The sequence below is a fragment of the Apus apus genome, chromosome 4, assembly GCF_020740795.1.
Source record: "Apus apus isolate bApuApu2 chromosome 4, bApuApu2.pri.cur, whole genome shotgun sequence".
NCBI classification, from domain to species: domain Eukaryota; kingdom Metazoa; phylum Chordata; class Aves; order Apodiformes; family Apodidae; genus Apus; species Apus apus.
This window is the reverse complement of record NC_067285.1, coordinates 90,349,394-90,361,795: the sequence shown is the minus strand read 5'-3', so window position 1 is coordinate 90,361,795 and position 12,402 is coordinate 90,349,394.

Here is a 12,402-nt window from a genome sequence, read left to right as displayed (position 1 = left end):
ACTATATTCTTGTTTCTTTGTTATGTGACAATGGGTTTCCTCTTAAAGCAGTAGAGACACTTGCCCATCAATATCAACAGAAAGGTGAGAGTTAACTTTAGTTCTGTCCCTGAATCTCATAATTTATAATTGAGGCAATTTACCATCCTTGGTTTGGGTCCTGATTCTGCCACCCTTAGTTAGAGTAAAGGAGATCAGAATTTAGGTCATTTACATTATTTTAATATGGACTAATGTTTAAAAATTTATGAAAATCTTCTTCCCAGCTGGTAAGAAAGTGGCTCTTCAAGGAAGACAGTATTCCTTGGTCTCCCTCCACAAACATCCATGTTACTTAGGTCAGATTTAGCTTGGTAAGAAGAAAAGGTGGGGGTGCGTTTTTTTGTTGCTGCTGCTGCTGTTTTTTTGTTTTGTTTGTTTTGTTGGTTCTTTATTGTTGTTGGTTGTTTTTCTTCCTGTAATTCTCCAACCCCTTTTATTTTTAGTGCTATGGTTGTTGTAATTTCCTTTTGCTGGAATAAACCCCCTTTCTGATCAGCTCTATTAATTATGCGGGAACACATACTTTCCAAATAAAGGGTTTTAGCTCCTCAAATTTTTATTTTCAGACCATGTTTTGTATGAAAGCAAGAGACTGTGACTCCTGGAAAACCCAAGCACCAAGAAAGATAGCTGTGCAGGTTTGAAAGAAAATACATGGCCCAAATACAACCGGCCAAAGCATGAGCACTGACACAGCCTTTCTTTCTTCACACTCTCCCGTAGACCCACGGGCACCCAGAAAACTGAAAAACTAAATATTAAAATCTGACACTTGCACAGTTAAGATTTTACTTGTTCATTTATATAGGCATCTGATTAAAAATGCAAATGAAGCTGGCTTTGCTGAAATGCTGACCTGAGATCAAGCTTTCTGAAGACAGGCTATTTCCACTTTCCTCAGAAGAAAGAAAAAAAAGAGGAATTTTTATTCACCTGGATGAAACTAAAAAAATGTGTAAGAACTATTTATAAATATGTATGAATAAATATTTAATTATATATATGCTGAATGGTTTAACTGTTTTTCAGCAAATACATAATTTGTTAATTTTGCCTGCTTTACTGAATCATTTATTCATCAGATCAGCTTTTTTAATATTCACTAGATGATCGGCTGATCCAATCCTGTTAGCTGAATATGTTATTTGATTTTTTTTGCCCTTTTAAAAAATCACTTAGTCTATTGGAAGAACATTGCTGTGATTTATTAGTGGTATATTCTGTTTAGTCCATGGTGACATTCTTCAAGAGTAACCTCTGAAGACAGCGGATTTCTTGCTCCTGTCATACGATATTAATCTTTTGTAATCTTGGCACGTATTAGATGTCTTTGACCAGGGAACTAAAGCCCCATGTCCAACAGCACCCTTTTGTGCCCCACATTCATGACAACACATGTATGATGTGTTTTGTTTTTCATTCGATGGCTGATTATTGAATGATTTAGATTAGCTACATCAATCAGTCCTATATTCTGGTTCATCCAAGTGTCTTCCCTGCAGTTTGTTCAGTAATATGTCTCTGCAAAGGATTTCTTCTGACCCCTAAATTTGCCATGTACCTTCAGAGATACCCTGACATTACAGTGGAGAACAAGATGCAGAAAGGACAATGTCTAATCCTTTACAAGTCAGCCTTGAAGTCAATCATCTTACAGCCCTTTGTAGCTAGAAAAGGACTTCTTACACTTACCACCTGAAAAGGGAGATTCTTAGCTTTTGATTGTAATGTCTTCACATCCAAGGAGGTCTGCAGAGATCAGGAAGTAAAGCCATGGTATCATTATGTTTGAAAAATTATTTTATGTTTTTATAGTATTCTTTAACATTTTCATAATTTTTAAAGCTTATGAGGACATACTTATTCTCCTAAGTTACTGAAGCCTAAATATTTGAATAAGGCTAGCTTTGTAAGAAGGGGGTTGTAAAAAGCAGCATCAATTCAATTTAAAAATATGTTCTCAAGCTAATCCTCTGTAACACTGCACTGTAAGACGTGTAGCATATAGAGAATAAAAACAGGGCAGTGACACCCCAAAGCACTGAGAACCCACTCTGAAATGACCTGTGTAACTTTGTGCCAGTGCTAATTAAGACCAGTGCTGACATCTAGTACTCAGATGTGTCTGCTACAATCTGTGTGCTACAGCTTAAAGTATTCCATATTTCAATATGCATGCATATGTAATAGGATATATAATATTCCATACAAAAATTGCATTAAGAAAATGTTAAAGTTGCCTAATTCGGCATTTAAAAGTCAGGAAATGAAATTAAGGTTGTACATGCAACATTAACTCTGTTCCCTTGTGCATTTGCCTATGATACAGTCTAATTACATGATCAAATATTATTTCTCAGATTATACAGTATAATATCTACATTTTTTTCATCTTGCAAAGTGTGAGGTGAGTTAGGCAGGACCCAGTTAGATTTCTATAAACCTTCATATGAAAAGACTCCAAATAAATGTGGACTGATCAACTCAAACAAGGGATAACTGAAAGGTATTGTAACAAGGGGTTGTAAAACTGTGAGGGGTGTGGAAAAGGTGAATAAAGAATGATGATTCGCTATTCCTTCCATTGTAAAAGCTGGGGGGACAGTGACACAAGCAAGTTTAGCACAAGCTTATTCTACATGCCACATGCATGTGCTCACCGCCATAGACTGTTGAGGAGGTCCAAAGTATAACACATCCAAAAGACACTAGGGAAATGTGTAGAGGACAGGGCCATTGCTATTACATGTGAGTTATGGGTACAATGCCCATGCCAAGAAATCACTAAACTGTTGGTGGTTAGGAATTGGAATGATCTACCTGGGAAGGGCTCATTTCATTTTTCTTTTATTCTTTTTCCAAACAACCACTGCTAACCCTGGTTTCAGAAGAACAGCAGATACCAGTGTTTCCATACAAAGTAATGACAAGGATGCTGCTGCTGATAATGACAGTAGTACCCTGCATTTGGCAGCCCTGCCACAGGAAAGGAGAGGTGAGTGTGATTCCTTGGTCTTGGGAAGATGTGGCCCCAGTCTACCAGCTTAAAACATCGTCATCTGAACCACTCCTTACCGGAGATGCTTCTCTGCACATAAATAACCCAGAGAGAGCAACTAAAAGCTTCACAGAACTGTCCCTATAAGACACCACTCCTGCTTGATACTCCACAATTACCTTATTTGTAAATGAGGGTGTTCTAAGCACTGAGTGGAGGACAACCGGATCCTTCTTCATATTTCTTCACAGTCTGAGGCTCACATACCTGTGCTTTAGTGGCATTTCTCCCTGACTCAGGTGCTAGAGGGGATGGATATGAGACTGTTGTGATCCACTGCTGGCTGGCATGGATCACTGGCACCCTTGCTGGGCCAGCCAGTGATGGTGAACTCTGGACCAAAGGTGCCCAAAGGGGCATATGAGATGACACACTCTCCAGGTACTGGCTCTGTTCCCACATGGAGTGGGAAGCTTAAGTGGAGCTGTTTTCCTATGACATAGTAAGGTATATCAGAAAAAAAAAAAAAGCAGGTGGAGATGACAGCCATGTGATAGAACATATTCACAATAAATTCCATTTACCTTGCATATATTATCTGCCTGCTTCACCTGCACTGTGACTGCTAATTCATTTCTACCAAGCATCTTCTTCTTATGCAAATGAGGTTCTTTAAACAATTCTTGCTAAAAACTCACTGAGTTGGTGGAGAAATGGTCCTTTCTTTTCCCAAAATGCAGAACAGTCCTCCCTTCACTCCCTGACAGGCCTGAAATGACAGTGTTGTTCCACTGGCAGCTTTAAGGTCTGTTATTTTACTTGTCGTTGGGTCTAGAAGTCAGTATTTTACATAGTTAAAGATCAAGAAATATTAGATTGGGGAATTATATTTTGAGGAAGTCTTGACAGATAGCAAGATATCATGTATAATTAGCACAAAAAAAATCTACAATTAGAAGCTTATGCATATACAAAGGTTATTTTGAGAAAATTACTGATATTTGAGAAAATATATGAGTGATGATTTTTACTCCCTCTGAGGTTCTTCATTTCTTTACAGATAGAGCAATATAAAACCAGTGTAAATTTTCATGTTAAAAGACCTGAATTCTTGATTTTGTATTCTGTATAATGTCTGTAACCATCTGTAATGCTGTCTGTAACATCTCAAGATTACATCTGGGTGAGGTATCAGATAAAAAAGCTGGTCTGTCTTTATTAAGGGAGGAGTTAATTTTCTGTATGTGGGGAAAAACAAGCTTGATGCTTATATCTGCCATGCTACAGCAGCTCATACAATAGGATTTTCAAGCAGGGAGGGGAAAAATAAATATAAGAGTAATTACAATCTTGTTGTATGGACACAAACTTGAAGTGCTGACTGTATGCAGCTGACCCATTACTTACCTGTATGGTAAAAAAAGAGGTTCTTAATAATCTTGTTCTGCTGTTTAGATGGGGTATAAAATACAAGCATTGCAGAAACACTTTGCACTGGAACAAAGCACTGCACAACACCCTCAGAACTGGGGTATGTAACTCTGCATCCTATTGCACATCTTTAATGTGGAGATTGTAAACAAACATCTGTCACTCTCTTATTTTTCAACAATGTTTTCTTTTCCAAATTGTAGATTTGCCATTGCAGTAATGGATAGACTAGAGGCCAACAACATTTTTGTCCTCAGGAGAGTCCAGCTGCTAGCAGCTTCTGTCTCTGGAGAGCTGAGTAGTGTTGTTCTGCTCACAGTCCAGCCATGGGGACCTGTATGAATTCTCTGTGGGCTCTTCCCATCTTGTCCAAAATAAGAATGCTGGAATTATTCAACACTCCAGTCTGCTGGTGGATATTCCCTCCAAGGCCAAATTGGTGGAGGACAGCTGCTCTGGAGAGTGAACATGGTTGGAAGCAGGCAGAATAAGGCAAGAACAAAGCAATGTAGGTGTGCACTTACTTCACAGTCTGGACCTGTAAGTTGTTCTGTCCACAAAACCCCAGAATAAGGAGCAATGTTCAAATGCCTGAGACCTCACAGCCTGGCACTTCGAGGAGAAAGCAATCAGAGAATGCTTCTTTTGAATATCAGGGGAAAAGAAGATATTTAAAGAGGCAGAAACTTATGGTTTCATTTGTTCAGACTGATAGAAGCCATTAAATGTTTGCAAAGCAGTTTTTCTCTGTAACATCACACTTAATGGGAACAAATTAGCTGAAAGATATGATTGCAAGAATGGTAACAGCAGGATTCTGTATGAGCTTTGCATTTACTGAGTGTTTTTTCTGCTACTCCATAAAGAAAAGATCTCTTACTATATAACTTCTGTGGCATTGTAAACCAATAAAATATGACATAGTTCTTTGCTCTTAAAATTTACTTAAGTCAGATGATGCTATGGAAGAAGCTATAGAGAGAGTGTGAATAAGACATACACAGAAAGAATCAGATGAAGCTGTATCCAAAATTTGGTGGCAACAGTAGGGTTGTGGGACAGTTGTCAAAAACAATACCCAGTAAAGCTGTAAGACTTTGCGTGAGAAGACAAGCATCTCAAACCCTAAGTATTAAAGCTATTCCCATCAGAATGTGCACTGACATCCAGCCACACACTGTAATGCAAATGAAATGGCTGTGGTGCTCAGTTCCTCAATGCTGCATTTCTGCATTTGCTGTATTAAAGAGACTCCTGCTATTCCTAGCATCAGATCTCAACCCTCTTACAACAAAGAAACTGCAGAGGACACATAATTTCAAAACCAATACCCGATCTTGTGTAGTCAGTATATGTTGTAGGCTTAGCTCTTTCAACAAGTGAGATTTAGAGGTTTGCCCAAGAGCATGTAAGAAAGCTGGCAGAACAGAATATGATTAGGATCAACCGCTTACCATATGGCACTCACTTTTCCATCCTATGCTGTTTCTTGATCATGCTAAGTTAGTCACAGCTCTAGCAACAGAAACAGGAGGAGTTGTTATTATCCTCAGCGTAGTAACGATATCTCAGGCCACAGTGACAAGTAATTGAAACAACAGGGGTCTTAGAGATACTTAAAAGAAGAGATCTTAAAATATTCAAAAACCATTGTAGACAAATGGAATGTGTAACTAATAAATTGCCAGCTATCTGCAGCCCAAATTCAGTCATTCTAGAGACTTCCGCAGTGCCACCTGCTACTCTTCAGAGTGTAAATCTCCATCAGGCTGAGGCTAAAATAACAGCAATAATAATAATTAGTTATTCACAAATACATTTGCCTAAAGGGATTTCCACTTGTAAATGCCAGGCAGGTGAAGAGTAAATTTAACACCAAGGTGTGACGACAATTGCATCCAATTAAGGACCTAGTGCTATGCAGTACTGCATATCTATGGCCCAAAGCTGATGAGGAGTTAGTCAAGTAAATAGCAATCTTTATAAATATTGTTGACTTACTGTATCATGTTGTGCTGGCCTGAAAATATGTTATGTCATGCTTGCTACAGATTTAGACGTTAAAAGCAAAACAAAGTGACTTCTCCACATTTATATTTGTTCTAAACAGATGTCAGGGAGCAGTTTATCAGAAGGACTCAGGAAGGAAGGGTACAATCTTCAAAGTAAGTCTCATGCCATCAGACCCACTGATGTGTATTTCTCTGTGTTCTTTATTAAATTAAATTGCATTTGATATTTTTCATTTGCCTTTATGATCTATTAATAACACTTCACCTACCCATCACTGTATTTTCTGCATCATTCTATCCAGTGCTTTTGTTTTTAAGATGGTTCTAGAATTTATAGTGCTATTCCATGTACTGTATGCATTTTGGGCTTATATTTTATGCAACTGAGATATATCATACTTAACAGAAAGTTTTGCAAAGCCATAGTCTCTCATTGTAATGAGATACAGAGAGATTAAGGTTATTTTAGTGCTTTGGCTACTGGATGGCAGATGAAGGGCAATATGATTAAATGCAAGATAAAACTGTGAGCTGAGTGATAAAACCAGACAAGTACATGAAAGATTCTTCTGTCATGTTTTTTTCTTATTTGTCATGTAACTATTGCCTGAATGCACTACTACTGAAACTAAAGTTTGTAATTTTGCAGCTAGTAATTCTCCATTAGGGGCACCGTTTCATTTACCACTCTGGAATTGTCTATAGATGACTAGGAAATGTGACAAAGTCACGTAACAATAATGTCCCTTAACCTGTGCTAACCTGGCTGTACTGTTTGTTTCTGGCAGTGTGTACCGTTTGCCAGGGGTGAGATCTAGCAAGGTACCACAAGCGCTGTCAGTGTGGCTCAGTGATGTGCAACATGAGTAGCTGGCTCTTACAGTGTTTGAGGAAAACAAACAAACAAACCAAAACAAACAATTAAAATAAGATATTAAGTTTGTCAGGCTCTATAGATCTTCAGTGGGGAGAGGTATGTACATTGGGTGGGTGGTTAACATGCAGAGTGGGGAAGCACCAAGAGTTATCCAGTATGGTATGCTGAGCAGAACTACTCAAACATCCATGTGGACTGTTTCTGCCATTGAAGTGTTGCAGAGTGGAGAAGAAGTTGTTGTGACACTCCTCCAACCTCAGCTGAGGTCTTTCAGGAGCCAAGGTGGTACCTGCTTTGGAAAGGTCCCAGCTCGCTCAGCCCTGGCTTGGGGATGCCTGTGCCATAGTAGAGAGTGTGATGGGCTTTGGTTCCTCCAGCTTCTGCCCACTGCCCCTGAGCTGCTGGGGAAATTACCTGATTTTGAGGGTGTCAGTATGTAAAGAATGGGAATGTGAACATTCTGGGGTTATCTCTCTGGTAACACAGCGTTTGCACCAAGAAAAATACGAGTCCCATTGCCAGCAAAACTGCAGGTCCATTTTGGTGTCAAGTTGCAGAAACCCCATATGATCCAGGTTTTTGGGATATAGGTGGAGAACCTGAGCCTCACACCACCAGCATGGGATGAGGTTTGCAGAGTTTTGCAGCAGTTGCTGGTGCCTCTTGCTAAAGCTGTGGGAGCTGCCTGCCCCTGACACAGCTTTGGAGAAAGACAGCCCTCATCAGAAGCAAATTGTAGGCTCTTGTGTAAGTTGCAAAAATTACTGGCCAAAGATTTCAAACAATGAATGGATTTGTTCTTACACTATTTATGAACAGGGAAAAAAACCAAAACAAAACAAAACCAACCACAAAAACAGTGATGGGTTGAATATGCTTTGCCTGACATTAATGGGTATCTGAAGGAGCTGGATTGCATGACTCATTCAATCAAGCTGTAAAGATAATCAAAGTGGGTGAGAAATGCTTCCAAAGGATCCCTTTCTGCATTCTCCATCATCCCAAAACCCCAGGGAATTCAGCACAGAAGAATTAAGGTAAGGTTTCCATTCTTGCAGGTTTCCCATCTCCCTGATACTTTCTGTACAGCAGAACTGAGACCAAATCCTCTCTCAGAGCTATGGAAGCTGCACAATTGCCCCGTTCTGTATGAAATTTGTCACACGCATTTCTAGTCCATGGGCTGGATCTAAGTAGTCTGCATGTGACCTGCTGCCTGTCCCCTGCCACACTCTGTCTACAAAGCCCTTTCTGTCACCTGGGAATGGAGGCCTACTGTGCAGCCCTCGGTGTCTTGGTAACGAGCTATCTGGCTGCTCTTGCAGAAGTTCTTTGGTCCCTCATGGGGATGTGACACCCAGGAGTAAAATGGAATTATCACTATAAAAAATCTGATCTTTCATGTCTATAATTTGTTCCAGTGTTTGTGTGTTATTGCATTGCATTAAGCTCCCTCTAAAAATAAGAAACTACAATTCATAATCAGAGAGAGAGAGAGAGAGAGAGAGAATAATGCTGGGAATCCCAGATTACTGAAAAGAAGAGGAAAAAAACAAACACAAAATTGCTTCCTGAGATGATTAAAGACAGTGCAAAATTTTACAGGGAACAGCCTGCAAAATTGCTACAGAAAATGGTGAGGGATAAGGCAGAAAATGTGTTGGTTATTAGAGGGAGAAGTTGGGGTCTTTTTTGCAAAAAGTTGGCAAATGAAAATATCCTCTCCGGTCTCCAAAAAAAAAAGGGTGCTAAGAGTACATCTAACCAAGGAACACATAGATGATCAGTATCCCATGCTTCACTCAATCAGGCAATCAAGATAATTAGAAAGTATGGGAAAGATTGATTAATGGCCAAGGCAGACATTGAGTTGACCTTTTCTTTATTACTACAGCAGTACATTTAAATAGTCTCCACTTAGTAGGTTTTAAAATAGAAAAGTGAGCTGTTATAGATATAGTAAATGTGTAACTAAGAATGCATGATCTAACCCTCCTATTCTGTAACTTGCTTCAACACCTTCAATCTCCACCCCTTCTCACCTGAATATGAATTATTTTAATTTCTTGAATCCATGCTTCAGCAGCAATACTAGTTGCTATCTTAGAGACACAAATTTATTTTAGAGACACAAATTTATTTAACAGTAATAAAATAAATATAGTTTTAAATGTTTTAAAATTGAAAATACAAAGATCCGGGGATCAGTGTTACTTTGTGAAATAATATCAGTCACATTATTCAGGGAAGTGGGATCAGGGGAGTTGAAGCACATTCCTCATGCTGGGAACCCCAGGCTCAGTGATGAATGAGAGAACTTGTCCAGGGCTTCTTGGTGGTACCTGCTACTAGAAGAGCTTGGTATGTCCACAGCTGTGTAACCTGGGCTGCTGCTTTTTCATGGAGCTGTGGGACGACTGGTTAAGGGATCAGGAGCACAGGTAGTGTTCTCCTCTCTCCTTCCAGTTGCAGGGGATGATGAAAAAAGAAACAGGAAGAGCCAGCAGATCAATACTTGGCTCCAAGCCTGGTGTCACCAGCACAGTTTTGGTTTATTTGATCATGGGTAGGTTTATGTGACACGAGGCCTACTGACAACAGATGGGATACACGTCTCAAAGGGGAAAAGGACCTTTGCACAGAGGCAAGGAAGGAGAAGCAGTGGGATAACCATGTATGCTGTGGAGTATTTTGACTCTCAAGAGCTTAATGATAGTGATAATAAGGTTGGATGTTTATGGGTAAGAAGGGAAGGCCAACAAAGCAGATATGATGGTGGGAGTCTGTCACAGACCACCCAACAGGGATGAAGAGGCAGATGAAATAAAAGCAGCTGATAGAAGTCTAAAGATTGCTCGTCCTTGTTCTCATGGGGGACTTCAGCTTCCCAGATGTCAGCAGAGAATGCAGTGCAGCAGAGAGGAAACTGTGTAAGAGGTTCCTGGAGTATGTGGAAGACAACTTCCTGACAGAGCTGGTAAGGGAGGCTACTAGGGAAACTGTTGGACCTGTTGCTTGTGAACAGAGAAGGGTTTGTGAGTGATGGGGTGGCTGGAGGTCATCTTGGGCATAGTGATCATGAAATGATAGATTTTTCAATTCTTGGAGAAATGAGGAGGGCAGTCAGCAGAACTGCCACCTTGGACATCCAGTGGGCAGAATTTGGTCTGTTTTGGAGATTGGTTGACAGAATCCTTTGGGAGGCAATCCTGAAAGACAAGGAGGTCCAGGAAGGGTGGATGCTCTTTAAGAAGAAAATTTTTAAGGCACAGGAGCAGGCTGTCCTGCTGTGCTGAAAGACGAGCTGGTCGGGAAGAAGACTGGCCTGGTTGAACAGACAGCTTTGACTGGAATGCAGGAAAAAAAAGGAGAGTTTATGACCTTTGGAAGAAGGGGCAGGCAACTCAGGAGGACTACAAGGGTGTTGTGAGTTGTGCAGGGAGAAAATCAGAAGGGCCAAAGTCCAGCTAGAACTTAATCTGGCTACTGCCATAAAACACAGTAAAAATGTTTCTATAAGTACATTAGCAACAAAAGGAGGACTAAAGATAATCTCCATTCTTTATTGGATGTTGGGGGAAAAACATAGTGACAAAGGCTGAGGAAAAGGCTGAGGTACGTGATGCCTTCTTTGCCTCAGTCTTTAGGGGTAAGGCTGGTTACCTTTTGGGTAGCCAGCCCCCTAAGCTGGAAGACAGACATGCTCACCAAGCTGCTCACCAAGCCACCTTCCATCATTTACCAGCAGTTCTGGCTAATTGGGGAGGTCCCAGTTGACTAGAGGTTAGCAAATATGGTGCCCTTCTACAAGAACGGCCAGAAGGAGGATCCATGGAACTACAGACCTGTTAGTCTGACCACAGTGCTGGGCAATATTGTGGAACTGAGCATCTTGAGTGCCACTGCACAGCTCATGCAGGACAACAAGGTCATCAGACCCAGTCAGCATGGGTTTATGAAAGGTAGGTGCTGCTTGATGAACCTGGTCTCCTTTTGTGACAAGGTGACCTGTTTAGTGGATGAGAGAAAGGCTGTGGATGTTGTCTACCTAGACTTTAGTAAAGCCCTTTATACAGTTTCCTACAGCATTCTTCTGGATAAACTCTCTGCTCATGGCTTGGTATCCATGGGTATGTGCTTCACTGGGTAAAAAACTCACTGGCTGGTTGGGCCCAAAGAGCTGTGGTGAACGGAGTTATTAAATCCAGTTAAATCTGGTCACGAGTGCTGTTCCCCAGGGCTCAGTGTTGAGGCCAGTTCTCTTTAATGTCTTTATCGATGACCTGGATGAGGGGATCAAATGTACCCTTAGTAAGTTTGCAGATGACACAAAGTTGGGCAGGAGTGTTGATCTGCTTGAGGGTAGTAAGGCTCTGCAAAGGGACCTGGACAGGCTGGATTGATGAGCTGAGGCCAGTTGTATGAGATTCGACAAGACCAAGGGCTGGATCCTGCACTTGTGCCAGTACAACCCTACGCAACACTACAGGCATGGGGAAGAGTGGCTGGAAAGCCGCCCAGCACAAAAGGACCTGGGGGTCTTGGTTGAAAGCCAGCTGAATATGAGCCAGCAGAGTGCCCACGTGGCCAAGAAGGACAAGAACATCTTGGCTTGTATCAGAAGTAGTGTGGCCAGCAGGACCATGGAGGTGAACTCTTGGTACTTGGTGCTGGTGAGGCTGCACATCAAGTACTGTGTTCAGTTTTGGGCCCCACACCACAAAAAGTACATTGAGGTGCTGGAGTGAGTCCAAAGAAGAGTATCAAAGTTGGTGAAAGGTCTAGGGCACAAGACTTACAAGAAGCGTCTGAGGGAACTAGAGTTGTTTAGTCTGGAGAAAAGGAGGCTCAGAGGAGACCTTATCACTCTCTACAACTACCTGAAAGCAGGTTGTAGTGAGGTGAGCGTTAGTCTCTTTTTCAAAGTAGCAAGCAATAGAACAAGAGCAGACTGCCTTAAGTTGTGCCAGGGGATGTTTAGATTGGGTATTAGGAAAAATTTCTTCACTGAAAGAGTTAGGCATTGGAACAGCCTGCCCAGG